The sequence below is a fragment of the Tursiops truncatus genome, chromosome 5 (genome assembly GCF_011762595.2).
Source record: "Tursiops truncatus isolate mTurTru1 chromosome 5, mTurTru1.mat.Y, whole genome shotgun sequence".
In the NCBI taxonomy this organism is placed as follows: Eukaryota; Metazoa; Chordata; class Mammalia; order Artiodactyla; family Delphinidae; genus Tursiops; species Tursiops truncatus.
In genome coordinates, this window is record NC_047038.1 from 106,305,569 (window position 1) to 106,321,688 (window position 16,120).

The 16,120-nt window shown below is 38.9% G+C and overlaps 1 protein-coding gene and 1 non-coding gene across 14 annotated transcripts in view; both read right to left on the reverse strand.

Moving 5' to 3' along the window:
* ARFIP1 (ARF interacting protein 1) overlaps positions 1–16,120 on the reverse strand; it is a 134,755-nt gene that overhangs the window by 88,660 nt on the left and 29,975 nt on the right. The window lies entirely within an intron of this gene.
* TRNAE-UUC (transfer RNA glutamic acid (anticodon UUC)) lies at positions 4,420–4,492 on the reverse strand. The gene has a single exon. It is a non-coding gene; the product is annotated as a tRNA-Glu (tRNA).

The window sequence follows — 16,120 nt, forward strand, 5'->3', positions numbered from 1 at the left end:
GACTGGCTTATCTCACTTTACATAATATCCTCAAGATTCATCCATGTTGGACATATGTCAAAATTTCCTTTCTTTTTTTTTTTTTTTTTTGCGGTACGCGGGCCTCCCACTGCCGTGGCCTCTCCCGCCGCGGAGCACAGGCTCCGGACGCGCAGGCCCAGTGGCCATGGCTCGCGGGCCCAGCGGCTCCGCGGCATGTGGGATCCTCCCCGGACCGGGGTACGAACCCGGGGCCCCTGCATCGGCAGGCGGACTCCCAACCACTGCGCCACCAGGGAAGCCCCCAATTTGTCTATTTTTACTTTTGTTGCCAGTGCTTTTGATGTCATATTCAGGAAATCTTTGCCAAATCCACTATCATAAGCTTTTCTTCTAAGAGTTTTATAGTTATAGGTCTTACATTTAGGTCTTAGATACATTCTGGAGCTGGTTTTGTGTATGGTATAAGACAGGGTCCAACTTGCATGTTGATATCCAGTTTTCCCAGCGCCATTTGTTGGAGAGACTTTCTTTTTTCCATTGAAGGATCTCAGCATCTTGGCTTCTTTTGAGATCCCTATTTTGCTCACTGCCACTGCCTCCTTACAATATACCCAGCTTACCTGAGGCTACTGGAGTTAAGTTTCTGCTCCTTGTGGTTAAGAGTTGTACAGACACTAGGTCTCTAATCCAATAGGAAGATTAAGATCTAGCTATCTAAACAATCATCACTCTTCCAAATTGTAAAATATGCTCTTACTTTCTTCCTCCTAAAAATAGCTGGTGATTCAACAGGTATTTACTATCTTCTATGCAATATGCATGGGATGAAATAGAAACAGAAATCAGATCTTAGGCTTCTAGGAACTAGAAGTATTGGTAAAAAATAATTACAGTACAGTGTGGTGAGCACTCAGAGGGAAGACTTAATCAGAGGTGATATTTAAGCTGAATCTTATAGGATGACAGATGGGGACACAGTAAAGGAGAGATTCTAAATAGAAGGAATAACAGGAGAATAGAGTCTAGTATATTCTAGAAACTGCAACTAAAGCAATTTGGGTAGAATGGTGATTATTCATGCATACATTCATCGGTTCTACTAATTTATTGAGCTCTCTCACGTGCCAGGCACAATCAGATACTCAGGGTAGACTGGTGAACAAAACAGACCAAACTCCCTACCCTCAAAGAGCTCATATCCTAGTTGGGGAAAACAAATAAATAAATACACATGTTATACAGTCATAAATGCTAATGGGCATGTGTTCATGAATGTGCTGCTTTAAATAAGGCAGTCAGGGAAAACCTCAGAAGAGGTATCATATTTTTGTGAGAACTGAATAAAGTGAGGGAGTGAGCCATAAAGATATCCGGGAGTCCAGAATCCCAGGCAGAAGAAATAGTAAATACAAAGACGAGGAGGTGGGAACATGCTCAGCTTTTCAAGGAACAAGAAGAAGGCCATGCAGCTTGAGGGCCAGAGGAGAACAGAAGGAAATGTCAGAGAGGCAGCGAAGGGCAAGAACATGTGCAGCTTTAAAGACCATAATAAAACTTCGGATTTTATTCTTAGTGAAATGAGAAGCCACTTGAAGGTTTGAACGTAGAGTGAAATGACCTGACTTATGTTTAAAAAGAATCACTTTTTTCCTGCTGTGTTGCATTAAACTATAAGTGAGCAAAGGCAGAAGCAAGAAGAACAATTTAATGGAATAATCTAAGCAAGAGATAATGGTAGCTTGGAGAAAGGTGACAGTGGCTGAGGAGGTAAGAAGTGGTTAGATTCTAGGCATATTCTGAAGGTAGAACCAATTGGAATTCCTTACAGACAGACGTGAAAGATGGGAAAAAGAGAGGTGAAGGACAACTACAGAGGTTTTTGGCCCGAACAGCTGGAAAGGTGGAATTGCTGTTAATAGATCTGGGCAAGACTTGGGGTGGAGCACAACATAGAGAAAATAGCTAAAGTTTAGTGTAGGACATATTAAGGTTTATGTGGATAAGGTTACTAGGCTCTTGGATATATGAGCCTGAGTCCAGAAGAAAGCTTGAAGCTGGGGATAAGAAATTTAGAAGTCATCAGTGTGTAGATGACATTTAAATTCCTTGGATTGGATAAGGTCACCTAGAACAGGGGTCAACAAACATTTTCTATAAAGGGCCAAATAGCAAACATTTTAGGCTCTGTGAGCTGTAAGGTCTCTGTTATAACTACTCAACTCTGCTGTTATAGCCCAAAAGCAGACACAGGCAATACATAAATGACTAGGCATGGATTTGGCTTGACCTCTGATCTAGAAAGTTGATGTAGATAGAAAAGAGAGGTTTTTAGACTGAGCTCTAGGACACCCCAATATTTGGACATGGGAGGAACTAGCAAAGGAAACTTATAAGGGATGGCAAGCAGGGTAGGAGGAAAACCACAATAGGAGGCTTCCGAGGACAGGTTTCTGCTTCTGGAACTAATGGACTAAGCCCCTATACTAAACCTCCCCAACCCTGCACAGAAAACAACTGTAAAAGCTGAACACAATTTAAAAAGCAATTAATTGAAACCACTGGAGAGTAAAGAGACTCTGGTGGAGAGCACAGGCTTGCTTGGAGGAGGGGAGATAGGGAGCTATGCAAGCAAGTTTCCATCTCCTTGGCTTTTAGCCTAAAACTAAATCCTATCTATGCTGTGCACCCGGTAGCTGCCAGAGCATCCAGGGGAAAACTAGTCCTTCTGAGTCGGGGAAAAGTTAAGCTCACAAAAGTAAAAGGTATAGGGGAATCCTGAAAAGGAAAGATCCAGAAAGGGGATTCCCAAACTCTGTCTACTCACATCTCTAACCCCTCAAGGTACCTGCACAGAACAGACTCGACTGAGCTCACCTAAAGCCAAAAGACCTGAATTGAGACCAGAGCTGCCACCCAAGAAACAGTTTGTAATGCAAGTCCAGCCAAGAAAAGTATCGGCCAAAACAAAGGAAGCAATACTCACTGGAGAAAAATAACAGAATCCAGGATCTTCACATCTCAATGTTCAAAACGTTCAGGATACAATCCAAAATTATCGGGTATATAATGAACCAAGAAAATGAAACAGAATTCCCAAGGGAAAAGAAAATCAATTTAGTCTGGCTCTGAGATGAACAAGAGATTGGAACTAACAGATAAGGATTTAAAAGACACTATTATAATACCTTCAATTAAGTAAAACAAAATATTTTCAGTGAATCAAAAATATCAGTGAAAAATAACAGGAAATCTCAGCATAGTAAAAATGAAGCAAATGGATTCTAGAATTGAAAACTACAATTTTTCAAAGAAAATATTCACTAGATGGACCTAGCCAAATGAAGATGACAGGAAAGAGTAAAATAAAACTAAATTAAATCAATATAAACTATCCAAGGTAAAGAACAGAGAGAAAAAAAGACTAAAGAAAAAGAGCTTCACAGACCTGTAAGAAAATATTAAATATTCCAATTTATGTGTAAGTAAAATACCAGAAGAAAAGGAGAGAGAAAAGGGTAACCTCAAAAGCAGCAAGAGAGAAAAAAAATATTACTATCAGAGAACAACAATCCAACTAATGTCTGATTTCTCATCAGAAACTGTAAAGGCCAGAAGAGAGTGGGACACCGTGGTAAAAAGAAGAAAACTGTCCACCTAGAATTCTATATCCAGTGAAAATATCCTTTAAGAATTAGAGAGGATATTAAGGATATTTTCAGACAAAACTAAGAAAATTCATCACCAGCAGACCTGAACTACAAGAAATGCTAAAGGAAGTTCTCAGGCTGAAGGGAAATAAAACCAGACAGAAAAAATAGATGTTCAGAAGAGAATGAGAAGGAAATGAAATGGTAATTCCCTGTGTAAATGCAAAAAACATTTTTTTTTCTTTTTGCCTTTTCATCTCAATCCTTTATAAGCCATAAAACTGCTTAAAGCAAATGTTACAACATCATTTCTGTGGTTTACAATGTATCTAGATATAATATATATAAAACAACTGTATTAAAGAACAAGGGGGGAGGTAAGGGAAATATGGACCTAAAAGGATACAAAATTTCTATGTTTTAGGAGAAAAGCAGTACATTATTAATTATAAGTAAAATATGAAAAGTTTAATATATATTCTATAACCATGGCAACCACTAGAGGTATAATGCAAAGAAGTGTAACTAAAAAATTACCAGGAAAATAAAAGTGAAATTCTTTAAAATATTCAGATAATAAATAAAAAGGCAGGAAAAGAGGAGAGAAAAAATACAGAGGAAAGAAGTAAAAAACAAAGAAACTAAGAGGGTAGATACAAAATCAACCACATCAATAATGGCATTAAATATTATTGGACTAAACATTTTAGTTAAAAGGCAGAGATTGTCAGAGTGGAATTTTTTTATTATTATTATTTTTGGCCATGCCACACATCTTGCGGTATCTTAGTTCCCCAACCAGGGATTGAACCTGGGCCCTCGGCAATGAAAGTGCAAAGTCCTAACCGCTGGACCATCAGGGAATTACCTGGATATTTTTTTTAAATGACACTACTATCTTCTATCTATGAGAGATGCACTTTAAAGCCAAAGGTATAAATAGATGGAAAATAAATGGATGGAGAAAGATACACCACGCAAAGAGTAGGCATAAGGAAGTTGGCATGGTTTTACTACTATCTGATAAAATAGGGTTTTTTTTAAGTATTACCAAAGATAGAGATGTTTCATAATGATAAAATGATCAATTCATCAGGAATATGTAACAATCATAAATGTGTATGTTGGTTCCAATAATAGAGCTTCAAAATAAATGAAACAAACATTGACTGAATTAAAAGGAGAAACAGACAACTCCACAATCATCTTTGGAGACTTTACCACCACTCTTACAGCAACTGAAAGAACAACTAGACAAAGAAAACTGGCATAGACATAGAAGATCTGAACACCATCAGCCACCCTGACTAATATTTATGGACTAGGAAACTTAATAATGGCAGAATACATATTATTTTCACACAAACATGATGTATTTAGCAAAACAGGTCATATTTGGTGCCATAAAACAAGACTCAATAAATTTTAAAAGAGTGAAATCATATAGAGAATGCTCTATGACCACAGTGGAATTTAATTACAATCAATCCATAGAGATATGCAGGAAACCCCCAAAATTTGGAAATTAAATAACACATCTAAAAAATTAATGTGAAAAGGAAGAAACCACAAGAGAAAGAAAATATTTTGAGCTGAATGATAATGAAAACACAACATAGCAATATTTGTGGGATGCACCTAAAGCAAAGCTTAGAGAGAAATTTATAGCTTTAAATGCTTATATTTGAATAGAAGGAAGATCTTAAACCAACAATCTAAGATTGTACCTTAAGAAAACAGAAAAAGAGCAAATTAAACCAGAAATAAGACGTAGGAAGGAAATAATAATAAAGACCAAAAATCAAGGAAATAGATGGTAGGCAGTAGAAAAACTGGCTCGCATACTTCAAAAAGCTTAAGCTCATGAAAAATAAAAGTAGATGAACTGTTGCAGATAAAAGGAGACAAGATAAATGCCAGCTAAATACAATATACAATATGGACTGGATCACAAAATAGGAAAAAAATAGCTATAAAGGATATTACTGGAACAACTGTGGATTGAATAATAGTACTGTATCAATTTCCTAAATAATTTTCTAATTTTGATAAAAGTACTGAGATTATATAAGAAAAAGTCCTTGTTCTTAGGAATAAAGGGACACGATGTCTGCAAATCACTCTCAAATGGTTGAAAAGAGAAGAAACTATATATATATATATATAAAGAGAAAACATTAAAGTAAATGGGACAAAACAATGACTGGTGAATCTGGGTAAAGAGTTTAAGTTTTCTGTATGAAATTTTATCAAAATTTAAAGTTTGAAAAATAAAAATAACAAAAGAGGCTAGAAAAGTATGCAGGAGACTATCATGATGGACTTTATAAATGCCAGACCAAGAAGTGTGGACTTCTCCTAAAAGGGATAAGGGAGGAAGAAGCAGAAGAATCTGATCAATTTATTTTAGAGGACAGTCTGGTAGGAGGTTAGACTGAAGGGAAAGAAGGAAAGACTAGAAGTAGAAGAACTATTTAGGAAGTATTTTACAGTCCAAGTAAGAAATAATAAAGATCTAAATTAAGGTTGTGGGAATGGAAAAAGGTAAATTCAAGAGTTCTTTAGGAGGTAAAGTAAAAGACAGAGTGACTAGATTGTGGGGGATCAAGAAGGGGGAGGAATGTAGGATAACCCATGCCCCCTCCCTGCCCCCTACCCAATTTTTGGCTTGGGAAAGGAGGAAGACGAACATGTCACTCACCAAAGGGTAGAGCAAAGTCCTGAGAGGCAAAGACTGTTTCATCCATAAATGCCAATGATTTTCAACCCTCTCTGAATCTTAGAACTACCTAGGGAACTTAAAGTTTTAAAAGTTCACCAGGTGATTCCAACGTGTAGCTAATTGAGAACCACTGCTATAAGCAGGCACTAGACTCTTTAAACAAACAAACAAACATAAAACTTTAGTATCAGGGAGGATCTACAAGTCATTCAGTTCAACTTGTCACGCAGATTAAAACCACAAATCAGATACTATGGTACACCCATTAGAATGGCCAAATTTAGAAAGACTGACAAAACCAAGCGTTAGCAAGTATGTGGATTCTCATACACTGCTGGTGCAAGTAAAAATTGGTAAAAGCACTGTGGAAAACTTTTTGGCAGTATTTTATATTAAAGTTAAACATATGCCTATCCTATGACCCAGCAACTCCACTCCTAGGAAATATCCCCAAGAAACATAGTGCATGTGTCCATCATAAAACAAATACAAGAATATTCATAGCAGCTTTATCCAAAATAGCTAAAAACTGGAAACAACCCAAATGTCCATCAATGGTAGAATGGATAAAGAAGCTGTAGCATAATCATACAAAGGAGCACTACACGGCAATAAAACAGAACTGTGGCTATTAAAAACAAAAAATCTCACAGACAATGTTGAGCCAATGAAGCCAGGCCCAAAGAGTACATACCATACGATTCAATTCAAAAAGAAAACCAATAAGGAACGATGACTGTAGGCAGAACAGTGGTAATCTTGGTGTGAGGAAGTACTCAGTCATGACCTTGACTTCTGGTTTCGTTTCTGCATGGAAGGAGCTTGGGAGTCACCAATTCATTCTAACAACAAGTAAGAAGCTGAAGAGACTAAAAAGTCAACAACTCTTCTTGGATTCGTAAAAGGGGAGACACAGGGCACACCGCTACTCCCAAAATTGGAGAGAAAGGCAAATGCAGGGAGCCATGGCTCACCACAGCAAAAAACACCTCAGAAACCAGTGCTGGGGTAGGAAAACCTGAACTGTAATCGATGAGCTGCTGGAGGCTCAGTGTGGACAACTGTGAGAACTAAAGACTCCAGGGGGACCCAGTCATAAGCAGGGTCCCACAATATTGAGTTTTGCTTCCACGAGCCAGACCAGGTTACCCCTGCAAATACCGCAGAAAAACCCCCTCATCCTTCCAGCAAGTGGTGGAGAATTGAAACCATTTTGAAATACACCAAGCACTCTGTTCTTAACAAAGCCTACCCTCAGGAGAAACCAGAACCTAACCTGCTTGGGTAAAACCAGCACCTAACAGAGATGAGGAAGGGAAATACCCAAACCCCGCACACTCTAACTATCCTGTCCCACCTAAGGGGAGGACAGAAAAACTGAGAAACGCTTGTGAAGTTCATAATCCAGAGGCACAGGCTCACTAAAAGACTGAGACCTAATCATAGGACTATACAGTGCTTCCCTCCTCCCACACCTTACCCAGATATTGCTAAAGGCCTATTTACAGCAGTTCCTTTTACCTGATACATCATGGCTGACTATAAAGGAAAAAATTACAAGGTTTCCAAAGGCAAAAAAACACAATTTGAGATCACAGAGCAAGCATCACAATCAGAAATGGCAGGGATGTTGGAATTATCAGACCAGGAATTTAAAAACAACTATGATTAATATGCTAAGGGCTGTAATGGATAAAGTAGACAGCATGCATGAACAGACGAGCAACATAAGCAGAGATGTAGAAATCCTAAGAAAGAACCAAAAAGAAATGCTAGAGATAAAAATCACTTAATAACAGAAATGAAGAATGCCTTTGACGGGCTTATTAGTAGACTGAACAATGACCTTGGGGTAGGCAAACATTTCTTAGGAAACAAAAAACATAAGCAATAAGAGAAACACTGATAACCTGGACTTCATCAAAATTAAAAACTTCTTTTCAAAAAGACACCATTAAAAAAATGAAAAGGCAAGCCACAGATAGGGAGAAGACAGATGTAAGATATGTATCTGACAAATGACTGGTATTCAAAATATATAAATAAGTCTTAAAATTCAATAAGACAACAAACAACCCAAATAAAATATGGCCCAAAATTTTAACAGACGCTTCACTAAAGAAAACAAATGAATAGCAAGTAAGTGCATGAGAAGATGTTCAACATCACTAATCATCAAGGAAATGCAATTTAAAGCTACAAGAAGATACAACTATATACCCAATACAGTGGCTAAAGTTTAAAAAGACTGACAATACCAAGTGTTGGTAAAGAGTAACTGGAATTTGCATACACTGCTGGAGGAAATGTACAAAACTACTTCACTTTGGAGAACTGTTTAGCAATTTCTTATGAAAGTAAACATACACTTGATCATATCACTCAGTCATTCTGTACCTAAGCATTCACAAGAAAAATAAAAACAAATGTCCCAAAGAGACTTGTATATGTGTATTCATAGCAGCTTTACTCTTAAGAGCCCAAAACTAGAAGAAAAAAAAAAGCCCATTAACAGGTTAATGGATAAACAAATTATAGTACATACATATAATGGGATATTCCTCAAGTGAATTACTGATGCATGCAATAACTGTTGATCAATCTCATAATATTATGCTGAGCCAAAAACAGCCAGACACAAAAAGAATACATGCTATATGATTCCATTTATACAGAACTCTAGAACACACAAAATTAATTTATCACAACGAATCAGTTGTTGCCTGGGGAGAGGGGTGGATAGGGGAGGACTGATGGCACAGGGGCACAAGAAACTTTACCTGTATCTCGATTGTGATTATGGGTTTCCCAAGTTTATACATTTGTCAAAACTCATCAAGGAGGGGAAGATGCCGGAAGAGTAAGACGCGGAGATCACCTTCCTCCCCACTGATACACCAGAAATACATCTACACGTGGAATAACTCCTACAGAACACCTACTGAACGCTGGCAGAAGACCTCAGACCTCCCAAAAGGTAAGAAACTCCCCACGTACCTGGGTAGGGCAAAAGAAAAACGAATAAACAGAGACAAAAGGATAGGGACGGGACCTGCACCAGTGGGAGGGAGCTGTGGAGGAAAGGTTTCCACACACTAGGAGCCCCTTCGCAGGCGGAGACTGCGGGTGGTGGAGGGGGGAAGCTTCGGAGCCGCGGAGGAGAGCACAGCAACAGGGGTGCGGAGGGCAAAGCGGAGAGATTCCCGCATTGAGGATCGGTGCTGACCGGCACTCACCAGCCCGAGAGGCTTGTCTGTTCACCCGCCGGGGAGGGGCGGAGCTGGGAGCTGAGGCTCAGGCTTTAGGGAGAGGTCGGAGTGCAGGGAGAGGACTGGGGTTGGCAGTGTGAACACAGCCTGAAGGGGGTTAGTGCACCACAGCTAGCCATGAGGGAGTACGGGGAAAAGTCTGGATCTGCCAAAGAGGCAAGAGACTTGTTCTTCCCTCTTTGTTTCCTGGGGCGCGAGGAGAGGGGATTAAGAGCGCTGCTTAAAGGAGCTCCAGAGATGGGCGCGAGCCGCGGCTAAAAGCACGGACCCCAAAGATGGGCATGAGACGCTAAGGCTGGTGCTGCCGCCAAGAAGCCTGTGTGTGAGCACAGGTCACTATTCACACCCCCCTTCCGGGGAACCTGTGCAGCCCGCCACTGCCAGGGTCCCGGGATCCAGGGACAACTTCCCCGGGAGAACGCACGGCGCGCCTCAGGCTGGTGCAACGTCACGCCGGCCTCTGCCACCGCAGGCTCGCCCCGCACTCCGTGCCCCTCCCTCTCCCTGGCCTGCGTGAGCCAGAGCCCCCGAAGCAGCTGCTCCTTTAACCCCGTCCTGTCTGAGTGAAGAACAGACGCCCTCCAGAGACCTACAAGCAGAGGCGGGGCCAAATCCAAAGCTGAGCCCCGGGAGCTGTGAGAACAAAGAAGAGAAAGGGAAATCTCTCCCAGCAGCCTCAGAAGCAGCGGATTAAAGCTCCACAATCAACTTGATGTACCCTGCGTCTGTGGAGTACATGAATGGACAACGAATCATTCCAAATTGAGGAGGTGGACTTTGAGAGCAAGATTTATGATTTTTTCTGCTTCTCCTCTTTTTGTGAGTGTGTATGTGTATGCTTCTGTGTGAGATTTTGTCTGTATAGCTTTGCTTCCACAATTTGTCCTAGGGTTCTATCCGTCCGTTTATTTTTAATAATTATTTTTCTTAATAATTATTTATTTTAATAACTTTATTTTATTTTACTTTATCTTCTTTCTTTCCTTCTTTCCTTGCTTCCCTCCTTTAGACAACGAATCATCCCAAATTGAGGAGGTGGACTTTGAGAGCAAGATTTACGATTTTTTTCCCCTTTTCCTCTTTTTTGAGTGTGTATGTGTACGCTTCTGTGTGAGACTTTCTCTGTATAGCTTTGCTTCCACCATTTGTCCTAGAGTTCTTTCCGTCCATTTTTATTTTTTTAAAATTTTTTTCTTAATAATTATTTTTTATTTTAATAACTTTATTATATTTTATCTTACTTTATTTTACTTTATCTTCTTTCTTTCTTTTCTTCTTCCCTCCTTCCTTCCTTCCTTCCTCCCTCCTTTCCTTCCTTCCTCCTTCCTTCCTTTCTTTCCCCTTCCTTCCTTCCTTCCGTCCTTCCTCCTTCCTTCCTTCCTTTCTTCTCTCTCTTTCTTTCTTTCTTTTCTACTAATTCTTTCTTTCTACTTTATCTCCTTTTATTCTGAGCTATGTCGATGAAAGGCTCTTGGTGCTGCAACCAGGAGTCAGTGCGGTGCCTCTGAGGTGGGAGAGCCAACTTCAGGACACTGGTCCACAAGAGACCTCCCAGCTCCACATAATATCAAACGATGAAAATCTCCCAGAGATCTCCATCTCAACACCAACACCCAGCTTCACTCAACGACCAGCAGCTACAGTGCTGGACACCCTATGGCAAACAACTAGCAAGACAGGAACACAACCCCACCCATTAGCAGAGAGGCTGCCTAAAATCATAAAAAGTCCACAGACACCCCAAAACACACCACCAGACGCGGACCTGCCCACCAGAAAGACAAGATCCAGCATCATCCACCAGAACACAGGCACTAGTCCCCTCCACCAGGAAGCCTACACAACCCACTGAACCAACCTTAGCCACTGGGGACAGACACCAAGAACAGCGGGAACTGCGAACCTGCAGCCTGCAAAGAGGAGACCTCAAACACAGTAAGATAAGCAAAATGAGAAGACAGAAAAACAAACAGCAGATGAAGGAGCAAGATAAAAACCCACCAGACCTAACAAATGAGGAGGAAATAGGCAGTCTACCTGAAAAAGAATTCAGAACAATGATAGTAAAGATGATCCAAAATCTTGGAAATAGAATAGACAAAATGCAAGAAACATTTAACAAGGACCTAGAAGAACTAAAGATGAAACAAACAACAATGAACAACACAATAAATGAAATTAAAAATACCCTACATGGGATCAATAGCAGAATAACTGAGGAAGAAAAACGGATAAGTGACCTGGAAGATAAAATAGTGAAAATAACTACTGCAGAGCAGAATAAAGACAAAAGAATGAAAAGAACTGAGGACAGTCTCAGAGACCTCTGGCACAACATTAAACGCATCAACATTCGAATTATAGGGGTTCCAGAAGAAGAAGAGAAAAAGAATGCGACTGAGAAAATATTTGAAGAGATTATAGTTGAAAACTTCCCTAATATGGGAAAGGAAATAGTTAATCAAGTCCAGGAAGCACAGAGAGTCCCATACAGGATAAATCCAAGGAGAAACACACCAAGACACATATTAATCAAACTGTCAAAAATTAAATACAAAGAAAACATATTAAAAGCAGCAAGGGAGAAACAACAAATAACACACAAGGGAATCTCCATAAGGTTAACAGCTGAACTTTCAGCAGAAACTCTGCAAGCCAGAAGGGACTGGCAGGACATATTTAAAGTGATGAAGGAGAAAAACCTGCAACCAAGATTACTCTACCCAGCAAGGATCTCATTCAGATTTGATGGAGAAATTAAAACCTTTAGAGACAAGCAAAAGCTGAGAGAGTTCAGCACCACCAAACAAGCTTTACAACAAATGCTAAAGGATCTCCTCTAGGCAAGAAACACAAGAGAAGGAAAAGACCTACAATAACGAACCCAAAACAATTAAGAAAATGGGAATAGGAACATACATATCGATAATTACCTTAAATGTAAATGGACTAAATGCTCCCACCAAAAGACACAGATTGGCTGAATGGATACAAAAACAAGACCCATATATATGCTGTCTACAAGATCTTGACCCACTTCAGACCTAGAGACACATACAGACTGAAAGTAAGGGGATGGAAAAAGATATTCCATGCAAATGGAAACCAAAAGAAAGCTGGAGTAGCAATTCTCATATCAGACAAAACAGACTTTAAAATAAAGACTATTAGAAGTTACAGAAAGGTGGGAGGGAGGGAGACGCAAGAGGGAAGAGATATGGGAACATATATATATGTATAACTGATTCACTTTGTTATAAAGCAGAAACTAACACACCATTGTAAAGCAATTATACCCCAATAAAGATGTTAAAATTAAAAAAAAGAAGTTACAAAGAAGGACACTACATAATGATCTAGGGATCGATCCAAGAAGAAGATATAACAATTGTAATAACAATTACAATTGTATAACAATTGTATGTTGCTCCCAACATAGGAGCACCTCAATACATAAGGCAAATACTAACAGCCATAAAAGGGGAAATCGACAGTAACACATTCATAGTAGGGGACTTTAACACCCTACTTTCACCAATGGACACCCTACTTTCATCCAAAATGAAAATAAATAAGGAAACACAAGCTTTAAATGATACATTAAACAAGATGGACTTAACTGATATTTATAGGACATTCCATCCAAAAACAACAGAATACATATTTCTCTCAAGTGCTCATGGAACATTCTCCAGAATAGATCATATCTTGGGTCACAAATCAAGCCTTGGTAAATTTAAGAAAATTGAAATTGTATCAAGTATCTTTTCCGACCACAACGCTATGAGACTAGATATCAATTACAGGAAAAGATCTGTAAAAAATACAAACACACGGAGGCTAAACAATACACTACTTAACAACGAAGTGATCACTGAAGAAATGAAAGAGGAAATCAAAAAAATACCTAGAAACAAATGACAATGGAGACACGATGACCCAAAACCTATGGGATGCAGCAAAAGCAGTTCTAAGAAGGAAATTTATAGCAATACAACCCTACCTTAAGAAATACATCTCAAATAAACAACCTAACCTTGCATCTAAAGCAATTAGAGAAAGAAGAACAAAAAAACCCCGAAGTTAGCAGAAGGAAAGAAATCATAAAGATCAGATCAGAAATAAATGAAAAAGAAATGAAGGAAACGATAGCAAAGATCAATAAAACTAAAAGCTGGTTCTTTGAGAAGATAAACAAAATTGATAAACCATTAGCCAGACTCCAAGAAAAGAAGGGAGAAGACTCAAATCAATAGAATTAGAAATGAAAAAGGAGAAGTAACAACTGACACTGCAGAAATACAAAAGATCATGAGAGATTACTACAAGCAACTCTATGCCAATAAAATGGACAACCTGGAAGAAATGGACAAATTCTTACAAATGCAGAACCTGCCAAGACTGAACCAGGAAGAAATAGAAAATATGAACAGACGAATCACAAGAACTGAAATCGAAACTGTGATTAAAAATCTTCCAACAAACAAAAGCCCAGGACCAGATGGCTTCACAGGCAAATTCTATCAAACATTTAGAGAGGAGCTAACACCTATCCTTCTCAAACTCTTCCAAAATATAGCAGAGGGAGGAACACTCCCAAACTCATTCTACAAGGCCATCATCACCTTGATACCAAAACCAGACAAGTATGTCACAAAAAAGAAAACTACAGGCCAGTATCACTGATGAACATAGATGCAAAAGTCCTCAACAAAATACTAACAAACAGAATCCAACAGTACATTAAAAGGATGATACACCATGATCAAGTGGGGTTTATTCCAGGAATGCAAGGATTCTTCAATATACACAAATCAATCAACGTGATACACCATATTAACAAATTGAAGGAGAAAAACCATATGGTCATCTCAATAGATGCAGAGAAAGCTTTCCACAAAGTTCAACACCCATTTATGATAAAAACCATGCAGAAAGTAGGCATAGAGGGAACTTTCCTCAACATAATAAAGGCCATATATGACAAACCCACAGCCAACATTGTCCTCAATGGTGAAAAACTGAAACCATTTCCACTAAGATCAGGAACAAGACAAGGTTGCCCACTCTCACCACTCTTATTCAACATAGTTTTGGAAGTTTTAGCCACAGCTATCAGAGAAGAAAAGGAAATAAAAGAAATCCGAATTGGAAAAGAAGTAAAGCTGTCACTGTTTGCAGATGACATGATACTATACATAGAGAATCCCAAAGATGCTACCAGAAAACTACTAGAGCTAATCAAAATTAATGCACAGAAATCTCTGGCATTCCTATACACTAATGATGAAAAATCTGAAAGTGAAATCAAGAAAACACTCCCATTTACCATTTCACAAAAAGAATAAAATATCTCAGAATAAACCTACCTAAGGAGACAAAAGACCTGTATGCAGAAAATTATAAGACACTGATGAAAGAAATTCAAGATGGTACAAATAGATGGAGAGATATACCATGTTCTTGGATTGGAAGAATCAACATTGTGAAAATGACTCTACTACGTAAAGCAATTTACAGATTCAATGTAATCCCTATCAAACTACCACTGTCATTTTTCACAGAAGTAGAACAAAAAATTTCACAATTTGTATGGAAACACAAAGGACCCCGAATAGCCAAAGCAATCTTGAGAACGAAAAACGAAGCTGGAGAAAGCAGGCTCCCTGACTTCAGACTATACTACAAAGCTACAGTAATCAAGACAGTATGGTACTGGCACAAAAACAGAAGGATAGATCAATGGAACAGGATAGAAAGCCCAGAGATAAACCCACGCACATATGGTCACCTTATCTTTGATAAAGGAGGCAGGAATGTACAGTGGAGAAAGGACAGCCTCTTCAATAAGTGATGCTGGGAAAACTGGACAGGTATATATAAAAGTATGAGATTAGATCACTCCCTAACACCATACACAAAAATAAGCTCAAAACGGATTAAAGATCTAAATGTAAGGCCAGAAACTATCAAACTCTTAGAGGAAAACATAGGCAGAACACTGTATGACATAAATCACAGCAAGATCCTTTTTGGCCCACCGCCTAGAGAAATGGAAATAAAAACAAAAATAAACAAATGGGACCTAATGAAACTTCAAAGCTTTTGCACAGCAAAGGAAACCATAAACAAGACCAAAAGACAACCCTCAGAATGGGAGAAAATATTTGCAAATGAAGCAACTGACAAAGGATTAATCTCCAAAATTTATAAGCAGCTCATGCAGCTCAATAACAAAAAAACAAACAACCCAATCCAAAAATGGGCAGAAGACCTAAATAGACATTTCTCCAAAGAAGATATACAGATTGCCAACAAACACATGAAAGAATGCTCAACATTATTAATCATTAGAGAAATGCAAATCAAAACTACAATGAGATATCATCTCACACCAATCAGAATGGCCATCATCAAAAAATCTAGAAACAATAAATGCTGGAGAGGGTGTGGAGAAAAGGGAACACTCTTGCACTGCTGGTGGGAATGCGAATTGGTAC